Source organism: Watersipora subatra, chromosome 6 (assembly GCF_963576615.1).
Source record: "Watersipora subatra chromosome 6, tzWatSuba1.1, whole genome shotgun sequence".
NCBI lineage: Eukaryota > Metazoa > Bryozoa > Gymnolaemata > Cheilostomatida > Watersiporidae > Watersipora > Watersipora subatra.
The window spans coordinates 47,169,133-47,182,323 of record NC_088713.1 but is presented as its reverse complement, the minus strand read 5'-3'; the positions used below and the strand labels follow the sequence as shown (position 1 = coordinate 47,182,323).

The window sequence follows — 13,191 nt, the reverse complement described above, 5'->3', positions numbered from 1 at the left end:
AAAGCAATACATACAGGAGATTTGACACCTATAATGCATGAGTATCACATAGATGGGAAATAAAATGGGAACAGGTTTTACTATATTCATAATAAAACATTAGTACATGTATGTATAGATACAGGTAACCATGCATTAACACCTGCAATTATTAACATTAGTGATATGACTAGCGCTTATAAAGAAATTAGTGACTACTCACATATTTAGTAATTCAATCCCTTGTTAATACTTGTAATTAAGTTTTTTTACCAATTATTTATAAGCTATTCTTTACATAAAAGGGTGATAAGTGTAAGATTAATAAAAACAAACACTAAATTTAATCATGTTTTTATTGTATATGTCCTTTGATGTTCGGAAATTGCATGATACTTAAAAACTGCTGTAATGGTGAAATGTAGCATTGTTGGCCAAAAATATTGAGCAATTACTTTTTTGCATGATGATTTCTGGCCCAAGACTTTCTGATTCAGGTTAAAAGTAAAAAATTTATTTGTTGTTCATGATAATTTGTACCTAAAAAAGCTTCAAGCAAGAGTAGAAGAGAAAATTTGCCAAAAATGATTACATTTGCGTGTACTTATTAGGTACAGTAATGTTGCGAGATCATCTCTAAATGTAAGTACCTGCTCATTTACAAACACAACACTGTGAGTTTTATTTGCTTCATGTAGATCTGATAGTGTTCTTTTTTCCTTTGTTTATTACTAACAATAGCTGCCAAGTCTTCTTAATAGTTAATGACAACATCATAAATAATAACATATACAAAACATGCTTAGACTAAAGCAAGACATAGAGTTTACAATGTAGCCATTAGTAATAATTTCTAAAAATTTCAATTTGGCTCTACCATCTATATCATACATCTTTACATTGAGTGCGGATAAATCATCCAACCATCCAACGTATATTGGTTTATAGCCGTAACATGCCTGTTTACAGGATGATATGTTGGCTATGTTGTATCGCAGAGGAATAAAAACCGTGAGATGTAATTTTTACCTAAAATGCCCTGCTGCCAAAGCTGCTCTGCTAACCTATTTTTACTAAACTTGAAGTTGTGAATTTTCGTCGAACTTTTAAATAGTTGAGTCTTTACATAATAAGCATTCAATAATATTATAAGGGCAGTGTCCATCTGTCTGTCAAAAACCAAAACAATTAAGAGCGCTAGGTATAAAGTTGAGTTGCTCAGAAATTGAACTCAGGCACTCCAAATTACATTCTAGCAACCAAACCATTTTACCACCAACCCCTCCTATTATATTTGTACTTAAACAAAAGGAAAGTACTATCTGCATGTTTTGAGCCAATACGATATATTAGCTCAACATCTTAACATAGTTAATTTTGTGCAAATTCTATATTTTAATCACAATTTATTGTTTGCAATAACCATTCATGCTAGACACATTGCAGCTTTCAATTTTTTGCAAATCTTAGGTGTAGGAGATTTCGGTAATGGGTATTGAGCAATAAATTCAACTAATCCTATTTTATTATTAGCTAGTTGTACGTCCTGCGTTGCCCGGAATGCAAAGTCATTCTACAGAAGATTCCATTTTGTTGCAAAAGAGCAAAATTTACCTTTATATCTTTTTCCATTAATATTAGGAGAAAACTTTATTTTGTTGCGCAGATAACTTGATAAACAACTAAAAAATTGTAGCGGTGTTTAAATGACAAATATTTAGCAAATAATGGCTATAGCTGAGTAATTTCATGTTATCACATTATTTTGTCTGCAGTGTCCGTAGTGAGGTTTTTTGATCTTGTTCAGAGATGGCGGCAGAGCGGCTTGCTTCCTTGTCACATTGGGCATGTTACTTTATATTCCTTTCAGTGGCATTCTTGTACAGGAAAGCAAGCCCAGACCACCACTCAGCATTAGGTTGCTTCTCGATGGTAAGCCAGTCCAAATTATTCTATCTGCCCTTGACCCAATACCAGTCAGCAGTCACCAGTCAGTCGACGGCCATAGGTTTGAGTCTTGGCTATCCTTACATCATAAAAGATTTTGAATCGTAATGAGGTTTTATTAATGGATTACAAAATAGTCACCTTGTCCACTAGCTGATACACTTTCTTGAAGTTGGAGAAATACTCAGATTCAATAATTCTTTTTATCCTTTATGACAATATAGCTCCACAGAGCTCCAATTATGGGGTGGTTACCTCTTTGATGGTAGCAGTTCTGCACTTGGCCATTATGAGTCTACACCAATACTTGCCATCACTAAGACTTTACCTGTTGTAAGCCACAAACCCATAAGCTTGACCCCTCGCATCAGATTGAGTTATCAGGTCAGGGTTTCCTTTAGCATTAGGCAGAACCAGACATCTCAAACTCCCAATGAGTGACCTAAAATAGCTCCAACAAAGAGCATGCCCAGTGTTGCATCAGATAACTCAGTATATCGGTGTCCTAACCAAGATTTAAAAGCTCGGTTTTAGAACCAAGATTCAGAATCTAGGTTTTCCGGAGAATAATCTTTGCTCGGAGTAAAAATGCAGAGTTGGTGCATAAAAGATCCTGCTGCTTTATAGTCTGCTCCAAAACTATACGACGAGCTAGATTACAAGGCAGGCTAGATGACACTTGAACAGAAATCAAATCAGGTTCAGCATAAACTATCTTTCTGGCAGAAAAGTTTAGTTTGGCTCCTGTGGTCATCTTTTCTGGAAATGGTTTCAAATGAATGCCAAGTACATGGATCTGATAGTTAGGATCTACTGATGGCGGTGGTCCATTGTCTAAAGAGATGCTGGATTACAACTAGCCACTGAAAAGAGAGAAACCTACAAAGCTAAGTCCAAGGTTTGTGTCCCTAGCCAATTCAATGGCATCTTCTTTTGTGGCAATAGAGTGAATAAACTCATCAACAAAGGTGGATTGTTTCAGCAGATTGGATATATCAGGATTGTAATCTTTCATTATTTTTACAGTTTTGTAGATTACCTCAGCACTTATTGCAGCAGCTGGTCAATTCTTCAAATTTACTGTGGTGATGATGATATATATAAATATATATATAAATATATATATATATATTTATATATATATATATATTTATATATATATATATCTATATATATATGCATATATATACATATATATACTTATATATATATATATATATATCTGTATATATATACTTATATGTATATATATATATGTGTGTATGTATATATGTATATGTGTATGTCTTATATGTATATATATCTGTATATGTATGACTATGTCTCAAAGTATTTGGGTATGTATGTACATATGTCATTTAGTATGTCCGGCTATGGTTACCAAAATTTTAGAATAACAATCCTGCATCCGGTGAGATATGATCTCACAAAGATTTCAACCGCAGCATTGTGATCCAATTGTCTAATCACAAATCTTTGAAGGCTCTTGTGATTCATAGTTCTTACTATATAGTATATGTGTGTATATATATACACACTTATATATGCAGTATTACTTTAAAGAAGCAAATGCATATATACAGTAGTTGGCTTATCAAGGATTCCTTGATAATTGTATACTTGTTCATATCCGGTTACGTATCAAGTGACTGAAAGTACTCTTGTATTATTGTTTGATAGTAAGAAACTAAACGGACACACAACAAACATGCCTAAAACTATTTCAAACTAAAACTTTCTACACATATTTGTGATTAGTTAATACACCAAAACTAGATTAGCATCTAAGTGCTAGATTTGATCAAGCAATAAAGCTATTTGAATGGGTTGAGAAATCGCAATATTGTTGTCCGCAATAGAGTGTACTACAAATTTGTTGCCTATTATTTCAACAATTGGAACTCTTTCCACCCTGCTGATTAGTAACAATCAGCCTAAACAAGATATTATTCAAGTTTGACAATGAGTATCGATACAGCTATTTCAATACTTTTAGCAATCGGACACTGACTCCCTAATAACTTTAATAGCCAAATTTATTGGTCGTTCTTGGTATCCTAAAACCTATTTTCAACTTTTTTTGCCCCCACTTCTCTACGTAAAATAAATCTTGTTTAGGAAATGTATTCCTGTTCTGGAATTATTATTGATTGTTCAGTGTCTGCCACAAAATGACTTTCAAATCTCGGTTGGTCTAACAACTTTTGCCTCACATCTGAATACTCAGTTGATAGTTGTGAAGGTTCTTCTCTAAGCTTAACTCAAATTCAGAATCGCGTTATTAATAATATGGTACTATCGATTAAAATTTAAAAAATTTATTTGGTTTAAAGTGTTTTATCTTGCATTCTAATACTAGCTAGTATATGCAAATTTGTTTTAGGCATTGTTCATCAATCATGTTCAACGCCAAAAGTGTGTATCAATTAATGCATTTTTACTCAAGGTACAACTCTTAATAAACAGTTTTAAGAAGTCACTTCATCACCTTACACTATGTTGCATACTTTCCGACTTATAAAGCCAAGTAACTGATGCAGAATAGCTCTAAATATGGTAACTGAACTGCAGTAACTATCAAAATACCGCAACACAATCGCAGCTCTATATGTCCAATGAGCGTTACTGATTGAATAAGTATATAAAGATTATTGATGCCATTGTACCTTAACAATCTTAAACATAGTGTGAATGCTGGTATGTTTTATTTGTAACAACTATTGATTATTCAAAAGAGCCTTTAGTATAATTGAATTCATTTGTGCGGCTTTCTGGTTGTTAATGATAACACAAACTTGCGCCCTCAAATGTTAGCTCTTAACAACGAACGCAGCATGCTTCTGTACTATTTCTTTACCAGCACCTGCTAGTTATGATCATTTCTGTGCAGCCAGCAACAAAGCTTTGCTGAGAAGTGCATATTGAACTCCATTCAATTCCATAACGACTTACAAATAGTCAAAATAGGCTAAAAGCTTTGGTTACGTTAGAAAGCTTCTTTGAAGGCATGAATATTAGGGTACGGTATTTTCATGGTGTATTTATTTAAATAAAAATACGCAAAACATTTTTTAAACATTTGTTGCTCATTAATTAATGTTGCATTGCTGCATACAAGTTTGCAAATTGAAAACAAATCCAACACATAAAGCTGTCCAAAGTTGAAAATGAATGCTTTGGTTTAATTTAAATTAATAGTTTTTGTACAGCAGACCATTATTTCAAGTTGCACTCTTTTGCATCCAATTTTGCAGCATGTGGTTTTGCAAGAAAACTAGTGAAATTCTCTGATTTAAATATTATAGCCTAACAAACTTTTTAGGGAACAAATAGATTAAACCTAAAACATGACGATGACCTAATAAAATCCTGATTAAAAAGAAAGAGGAGGCTCACAAATTCTGACAAAATAACTTCACAGGTAACTGTAAACATATTCTGTAAGAAGATGCAAACATCATTTCCAAGCTTTGATAATTGCTTTACCACCTTTATCCAGTTTCTTTGCCGAGGCAGGTGCTTTTGCTTTTTCTTTCCTTGGGCTAGCTAGAGTGGCTCTTACAGTCTTTTCAGTTCTCTTTCTCTTTTCTGCTAAGTTTTGTCCTATAAAGCAAACAAAACGCTTTAAAATAATGTAGCTTATTCTACTAAATTATTTTATATTTAATAGTATGGGAATCCTCTTAAGACATACAATCAATTTCGTTTAAGACTTGCAAGCCATAAATTGTGCTCAATTTAACAAAATGCTTTGCTAACCAACTACTAGGAAGCAATAATTGCTACCAGAGCAGTTTGCATAAAAAAATTTAAGAAGAATGCTTCGTAACGCCAACTTTGAGACGAGTTGGCTATACAGTAATAAACATATTTTACATTGTCATTTAGCCATGTTAGTTGTTGACCCAAAATGAACAACTCATTTCAGTGCAGATGTAGTGATATGCCAGCACATCAATCTGCGGAGCATTGTGTGAACATTTTTGTTCCCTTGAAATGTTTTATATCGTAAAAAAATTTGTAAAATTATTATTTTGCAAAACCAAGATATGATATCTTGAAAGTTCACATTTGATGGGTGAAAGACCAGTGACAAATAATAATCAAATTGTTTATATTTACCAATTGCTTCCACCAGGGAAAAATACTCATTCTTAGCCTCAGTGCACTGATTTAAAAGGGCTCCAGTAATGGCACATCTCCAACAACATTTTTCCAATTGACCCCAAGCTTTCAATTTGTCATTTCACATGATCCAGGTCATTACGCAGCAGGCTCAATTTTTTGTATTCAGGATGCTCAATGTCAATCTTATCAAGCTGTGTAGTCACGCTCTCCAACGATTGCAGAATATTAGTTATTCTATCTTCAAGGGCTAAAAATCAAAGAGGGAATATTAAAGGAATCATTAAAATTTGCTTGATGAAACATAAAACTTTTTCAAAAAAAGTAAAACAATTCACAGTTCCTTGAATTTCTGCCCTTTACCTTTGGAGTTTGTGGTGCCAGAAGCAGCATGGCGGTGGGAGAGATTGTTTAGCTGGTCATCAGTAAGGTCAACGTCAAAGTCATCCAAGATCATTTGGTCATGCTTTGCCTTTTCTTGTTCATTCTCAATTTCTTGCTTCTGTTTTGTGAGCTTGTTTTTTTCATACTGCAAATTATTTCTCCGGATTTCAAAGTTTCTGTCAGTGATTTTTTCTAGCTCAGAGATTTGTTTGCAAATATCCGCTTTCTCCTGTTTTAAAGGATTAATTTGTGCAGATTCCTCTCCTTCGCTTTTCTTCAACTTCTTTAGCGTTTCCCTTTTTGCTAAAATGTAAAAGGCTGTTAAATTTTAAAAATTCAACTTTACTTGTAGTTATCAATTGTAAATAAGGGAGCTACAATTGCGCAAAATACTTTTTCCTCATCTTTAATCAACTTACCTGCGGCTTTTAATGAATAGATTGCCTGAAGAAGTATCAAGTGTCGTTTGCAGTTTGCCAATATAAGTTCATTCAGGTCAAAAATGCTTTTTCCTCCATTGTCTGTTATTTCCAGCAGCTCAGTCATGTTCTCTCCTTTTACATGGTTGATGAGGATGTCAAAAACATGTTGATCATTTTTGCTTGCGGCGCAATGAAGGGCTGTTTGGTTATTTGCATTGAGTGTGGTTTTTAGCGTCTTGAACTTTTCATTCGATGACAGTTCCTTTTTATAGATATTTCTAAGTTCTTGAATATATTTTTGATGATAATCCTCATTCAAAAATTCAGGATTATTGATGTACTTGACCAAAAGCTCTTCGAACTTATTTTTGTAAATTGCCATCTTGTGGTTTAGTCTGTAACATAGATAAAAAACATCTGGAAGCACGCTGCGGTAAAAATAGCAAACTTTTCACATCTTCAGATTAGAAGTAAGTTCACACTCATATTTCCTTTAATCCTCACTGTTGATTGTGTTTTAACCCTTTTGCTGCCATAAACTCATTTATGCCTTTTGTAGGGTCCACTTCCATAGACACATTTTTGCGACGTTCACAGCATTTGCGTGGTAACCTGATCTTATTATTTGTTTACAAAATAACCCACGGTCTTCAAAACTCCTAAATTTGACAGTGCTCTCAGAAGATTTATCTATAAAATTAGCTTAAAACAACAAAGCAATTTTAAACTTTTGTTTGAGAATTTCTAATTTGAAAACAAACATTTTCTATGTGCGCCCATTAAGTACCGCATGTGAGTCAGAAAACAGGTAATTAGCTACATGTATGTTGATGACATCATAGCCAATTCAAATTCAGAATTTCGTGATTTTAAAAATTATTAAAGTAGCAGCACTGTCTCTGATAGTAGTAAATGTAATTGTTTTGTAAGAGCAAAGAACATTGTGGAGGATCGTTTTAGCTTCGCATTGCTCATAGTTTCACATAGTTTTATCATACGCACAAAATACAAATCCATTGAATTTTGGCATAGCGATGTTGCTTAAAATGTTGGCAAAATAGGATATAAAACAAAAATTTTCTAGATAGAGATTGAAATTGAAAAAAAATACTTTAAACATATTATGAAACAACATCGGCAATTTTGCAAAAATGGCTGACATTAGGCTGACAGCCAAATTTGTACATGGTTTGCAGTGAAAGGGTTAAAAATATCAATAGTTCACCATTCTACATAAAAACTCATCTGTAAACAAAATCTATTGACTTCTTGAATACTCATAAATTGTGTGTATAAATAAAAATGCCAAAAGCTATAGCTTGCTCTCATGTAGTAAAAATAGCAACTAAATTGTTTTTGCTGGTCTAAACACTGCTATGTTGAAACCTAGAGCTACTTCCTCACCACAGGAACATTAAATGAGCTCCATGATTTGCTTTGATAAAAAGGCCACATCAAAAACTTCTTAAATAGGTCAATTAAGATATAAGTTTAGTCATTGAAAAATATTAAATCTGATTATGACTTCTGTCAAAACATTGAACGCGTAGCTTACCAATAACTTTTATGTGAAAATAGTTTGTCTTTAAAAACCACCATCATAAAAGGATTAACTACATTGTTCATTCAAGCTTTACTTGTAAATACGAATACCTACCTGTCTTTGTGTTACAACTTGGCTTGTAGAAAGATCACCAATCTGGTGTTGTTGCTGTGTTGGCTCAATCATTGAGACCGTCATAAACCACAAACTACTGTAATCGTGAACTGTCTGAAAATTTAAGAAAAGAGTTAAAGCTGCTCAGCATAACTGGTGAATATTATAACGGCGTGCTAAAGAATGCTGATTTCGATACTTTAAAAAAGTGTTAGCTTTTCATCTTACCTAGTGAATCATGCCATCATTGTGCTCAAAATAAAATGCTAGTTTATAGGGGGTTAAATAGGCCTTTTATTGGTGCAAAGGGTTTGCCTACTTGTAAGTTACATAATAGCTTTGTTAGTTTTAATGTTCTTAGTCCATCATCAATTGACGGTTCAAGGTTATAGATGTAAGGTAAAGCAATTGCTACATCTAACGATTGTTCAGTTTGGTCATTTTGTAAATCAATAAAACACATCAGCGTGAGAAAGCACAAACATACATGTATCTTTTGATTAAGAATAAACCAAGTTTTTCATTACATAGAAGCCACTAAAAATGTATACCTACAATATTCCAAATGTAACAGTTTGAAACATAAATGGTAAATTTGGCCCAAAATTATTTTAGCTTGTATTACACAAATTTTGGAAACTACCAATATCATTGCAGGTTTGTACTTTTGTATTGTTTAATTTTGACTAAAAACTCACATAAACCTGGATCTTTGTAATTTTATCTCAGGCATTGGAAGCACTTATTCTCTGAAATTATTTGCATATCTGATCATAATTGCAATTTTGCAGAGAGTGGAATTCTTCTTTGATGCATTCAAAGTCATATTTCATTGCACAGATGGCCGTCAGACAAAAAAGAACGAATCAAAAAAAAATGCATTAAATAGCAGTATGTAGCTCAGGGATTATGTGTTTGTCACAATTTCCATTTCCATAACATTTCCATAATTCATTTCCATAATTCAATTCCATTTTCCACAATTTATTTCCATATTATTTCTATTTCCATAACATTTCCATAATTCATTTCCATATTATTTGTATTTCCATAACATTTCCATAATTCATTTCCATATTATTTCCATTTCCATAAAATTTCCTTAACACAATTTCATATTATATCCATAACATTTCCATAATTCATTTCCATATTATTTCCATCTCCATAACATTTCCATAATTCATCTCCATATTATTTCCATCTCCATAACATTTCCATAATTCATCTCCATATTATTTCCATTTCCATAACATTTCCAAATTTCTAAAATAAATTTTCCATATCCATTTCCCTAAAATTATGGAAATATTTATGTTTATGGAAATGGATATAAAAAAGTAAACATTTCCATAATATTTTTAGCGGTCCCGGATGTAGCTAGAAGAACCAGCATGCACTTTAAAAGTATCACATTGCCAATATAATAGTTGAAAACATAATTCTTTTTGCTTGGAAACTCAAAACATTAACTTTTGCATGTGTTTACAATCTGCAGTGCTCAAATATGCTGGTTAGCTTTAGAACTCGTTAACCTAAGAAAGGGTGATATATTGAAGAGCCTACCATCAGCAGTCTAATTTTATTGGCCCCTTTCTTCAGTGCGTCAGAGACATCAAAAATAAGGTTGTATAATTTTTTGCAAAAATTGTTTGGCATTTTAAGCGTTATCCTGCTGCATCTGCAATCTGAAGCAAGATTTGTTATTCTTGGTCTAATGTATGTTTATACTAAATGAATTCCTGTCTTTGAAAGATCACAACAAACATTTTGCACAAAAATTTCATTTTTATTTCACATGTGGCTTTTATCACTCAATGGTGTAAGTTGTAAATACAGGCAGTTATTTTTTCTGTTTTCAAGTCATTTCTGCATTATTGTAAGTTTTGCAAATAAAATTTGCAATGAGCAATTTGCTTGGTACCGGGATCAAACGTAGAAACTCCAGCTTGGCAGACAGGTGTTTATTTAATACAATACACTGTCCAACTGACTGTATTATGAATTAAATTGGGTACACAGTCAATACGCGTTGCTATCTTTCATGGTTTCACGCAAAACATTTGCGTTAGTTTTTATGCTAAAGTTGTTGTCCAGAAGAACTCCATAAATTGACATGGGCAGCATGTCAGTTTTTTGCCTCTCCGTTTGCCTCTGAACAGTTTCACGTACTCTTGAACTCTCTTTTCAAAGTTCTTTGCAACTTTCCCTCACGGTACTTGTTCGCTATCGGTCTCGCACTAGGTATTTAGCCTTAGATGGAGCTTACCACCCGCTTTGGGCTGCACTCTCAAGCAACCCGACTCCGCGACAACGATGGGCGTCCGACACTCGTCCGGCGAGTAGAGGGCTGACACCCGCTCGGGCAGACCCTTTCAGAGATACTCGTGCCAGGAGCGACGGTCGCGAGTCGCCGCCGAAACGCCACATTGCACGGCGACCGAGGGATCGCGGGCTTCGGCGCTGGGCTTCTCCCCTTTTGCTCGCCACTACTCGGGGAATCCTAGTTAGTTTCTTTTCCTCCGCTTACGTTCGGCGGGTAGTCGCGTCCGATCTGAGGTCGTACTAGACGAGTTCGGATGACCGCGAAAGGCGCGGGACAAAAAGGGAGCGCGCGGTCTCTCCGTCGCCGCGCCAGCGGCGGAGGCAACGGCGATCGCTGCGTCACGGCCGCGCGGGCTCGTCGAGAACCGACTCAACGAAACCTCGCGCGCCCGACGCGCGCCGCCGTTCGCGCGCGTTACGCCGAAATCTCTTTATCTCTCCGCGCGGTCACGCGTCGTCCAGGCCCGGGTGCGCGCTCCCCTCGGGAGCGAGCGCGCCGGTAGTACGCTTGAGGACGAGGCCGACGCGTGGTCGGCAGTGTCCCAGGGCGTCGCGAGCGGCGCCGACGAAGGTGCGCTCGAGCGACGATGGTCGGCAAATGACGACCCTCAGACGGGCGCGGCCTCGGGATGACCCGAGGCCACAATGTGCGTTCAAGATGCCGATGATCGATGTGTCTTGCAGTTCACATTGCCTAACGCAGCTGGCTGCGCTCTTCATCGACGTGCGAGCCGAGTGATTCACCGCTCAGAGTTGTGCTTTGCGTAGTCGGGGCTACGCTCTCAGTTCGCGTTTGACTCGCTCGGGGCGGCAGGCAGCGCCGCCTCGACAGTTCGGACGACCACCTGTCGAGTCGTCGGAAGCCCGGCGGCTAGGTGGCGACGCGTTCGCGCGTCGTGTTATAGGCCGACGGAGGCGTTGACCGACTCGACGGGCGAAGAGCGCCTGCGGTGCACTCCCCGCGCGGGAGTGGCTCGAGGCGGCGGGCTCGCGGACGCCGGCGGCGAACTGCTCACAGTTTGTCATCGCGCGCGCCGTCTGTCGCGCCGCTCGACGCCACGCGGCACCCGGGGTCCGAGTCGTGTGGTTCCCGGCACTCCGTCCGACCCGCCTTGAAACACGGACCAAAGAGTTGAGCGCGCGCGCGAGTCGATGGGCTCACGCACGAACCCCAGCGGCGCAGCTAAGGCAAAACGGGCGTGATCCGGCCCTGGCGTGTCGGCGGAACGCCGGCCCGCGGGCCACTCGACGCGAGTGCCCGCGGCGCGAGAGCGCGCGCGCTCAGACCCGAAAGGTGGTGAACTATGCTTGAGCAGGGCGAAGCCAGAGGAAACTCTGGTGGAGGCTCGCAGCGATCCTGACGTGCAAATCGGTCGTCAAACTTGAGCATAGGGGCGAAAGACTAATCAAACCGCCTAGTAGCTGGTTCCCTCCGAAGTTTCCCTCAGGATAGCTGGCACTCGAGATAAATGGTTTTATCCAGTAAAGCGAATGATTAGAGGCATTGGGGACGAAACGTCTTCAACCTATTCTCAAACTTTAAATGGGTAAGAAGCACGGCCCTTCCCGAGCGGGGTCGCGCGAGCCTAGCACGAACAGAGAGTGCCCAGTGGGCCATTTTTGGTAAGCAGAACTGGCGCTGTGGGATGAACCAAACGCCCGGTTAAGGCACCTAACGCGCCCTCATGAGAGACCACAAAAGGTGTTGGTTGATATAGACAGCAGGACGGTGGCCATGGAAGTCGGAATCCGCTAAGAAGTGTGTAACAACTCACCTGCCGAATCAACTAGCCCTGAAAATGGATGGCGCTGGAGCGCGCGGCCTATACCGGGCCGTCGGGGCAACGCGTGCGAAATGCCAGGCCCCGACGAGTAGGATGGCGTGTCGGTGGCGTCGAAGCGTAGTGCGCGAGCACGCGTGGAGCCGCCTTCAGTGCAGATCTTGGTGGTAGTAGCAAGTATACAAATGAGAACTTTGTAGACCGAAGTGGAGAAGGGTTCCATGTGAACAGCAGTTGGACATGGGTCAGTCGGCCCTAAGAGATCGGAGAGTTCCGTTCTGAACGGGGGAGACGCGACGCGTGCCCGCGTGATCGTCCGAACACACGCGGTGTCGCGAGAGAGAGAGCGACGCGGGGCAAAGGGCAAAGGGCTATTGCAAACATTAAGTTTGAGTAGGAAATGCAGCTGGTAGCATGTCAATTACACATCAATGGTTACAGCAAATAAAAATAAACATACTACAAGCAATTAAACTAACGTCATAATTTAAAAGTTAGAATGGTAGATGTTGTATGCAATGATAAGAAAAGAATTTTTACTGCAAAAACCTTTTACAAACATTCAACTACA

At 38.0% G+C, this 13,191-nt stretch overlaps 1 non-coding gene across 1 annotated transcript; it reads right to left on the bottom strand.

Moving 5' to 3' along the window:
* Positions 1-11,441: 11,441 nt before the first annotated feature.
* Positions 11,442-11,594, bottom strand: LOC137399031 (5.8S ribosomal RNA). Its single transcript, XR_010979126.1, has one exon. It is a non-coding gene; the product is annotated as a 5.8S ribosomal RNA (ribosomal RNA).
* Between the last annotated feature and the right edge of the window lie 1,597 nt (positions 11,595-13,191).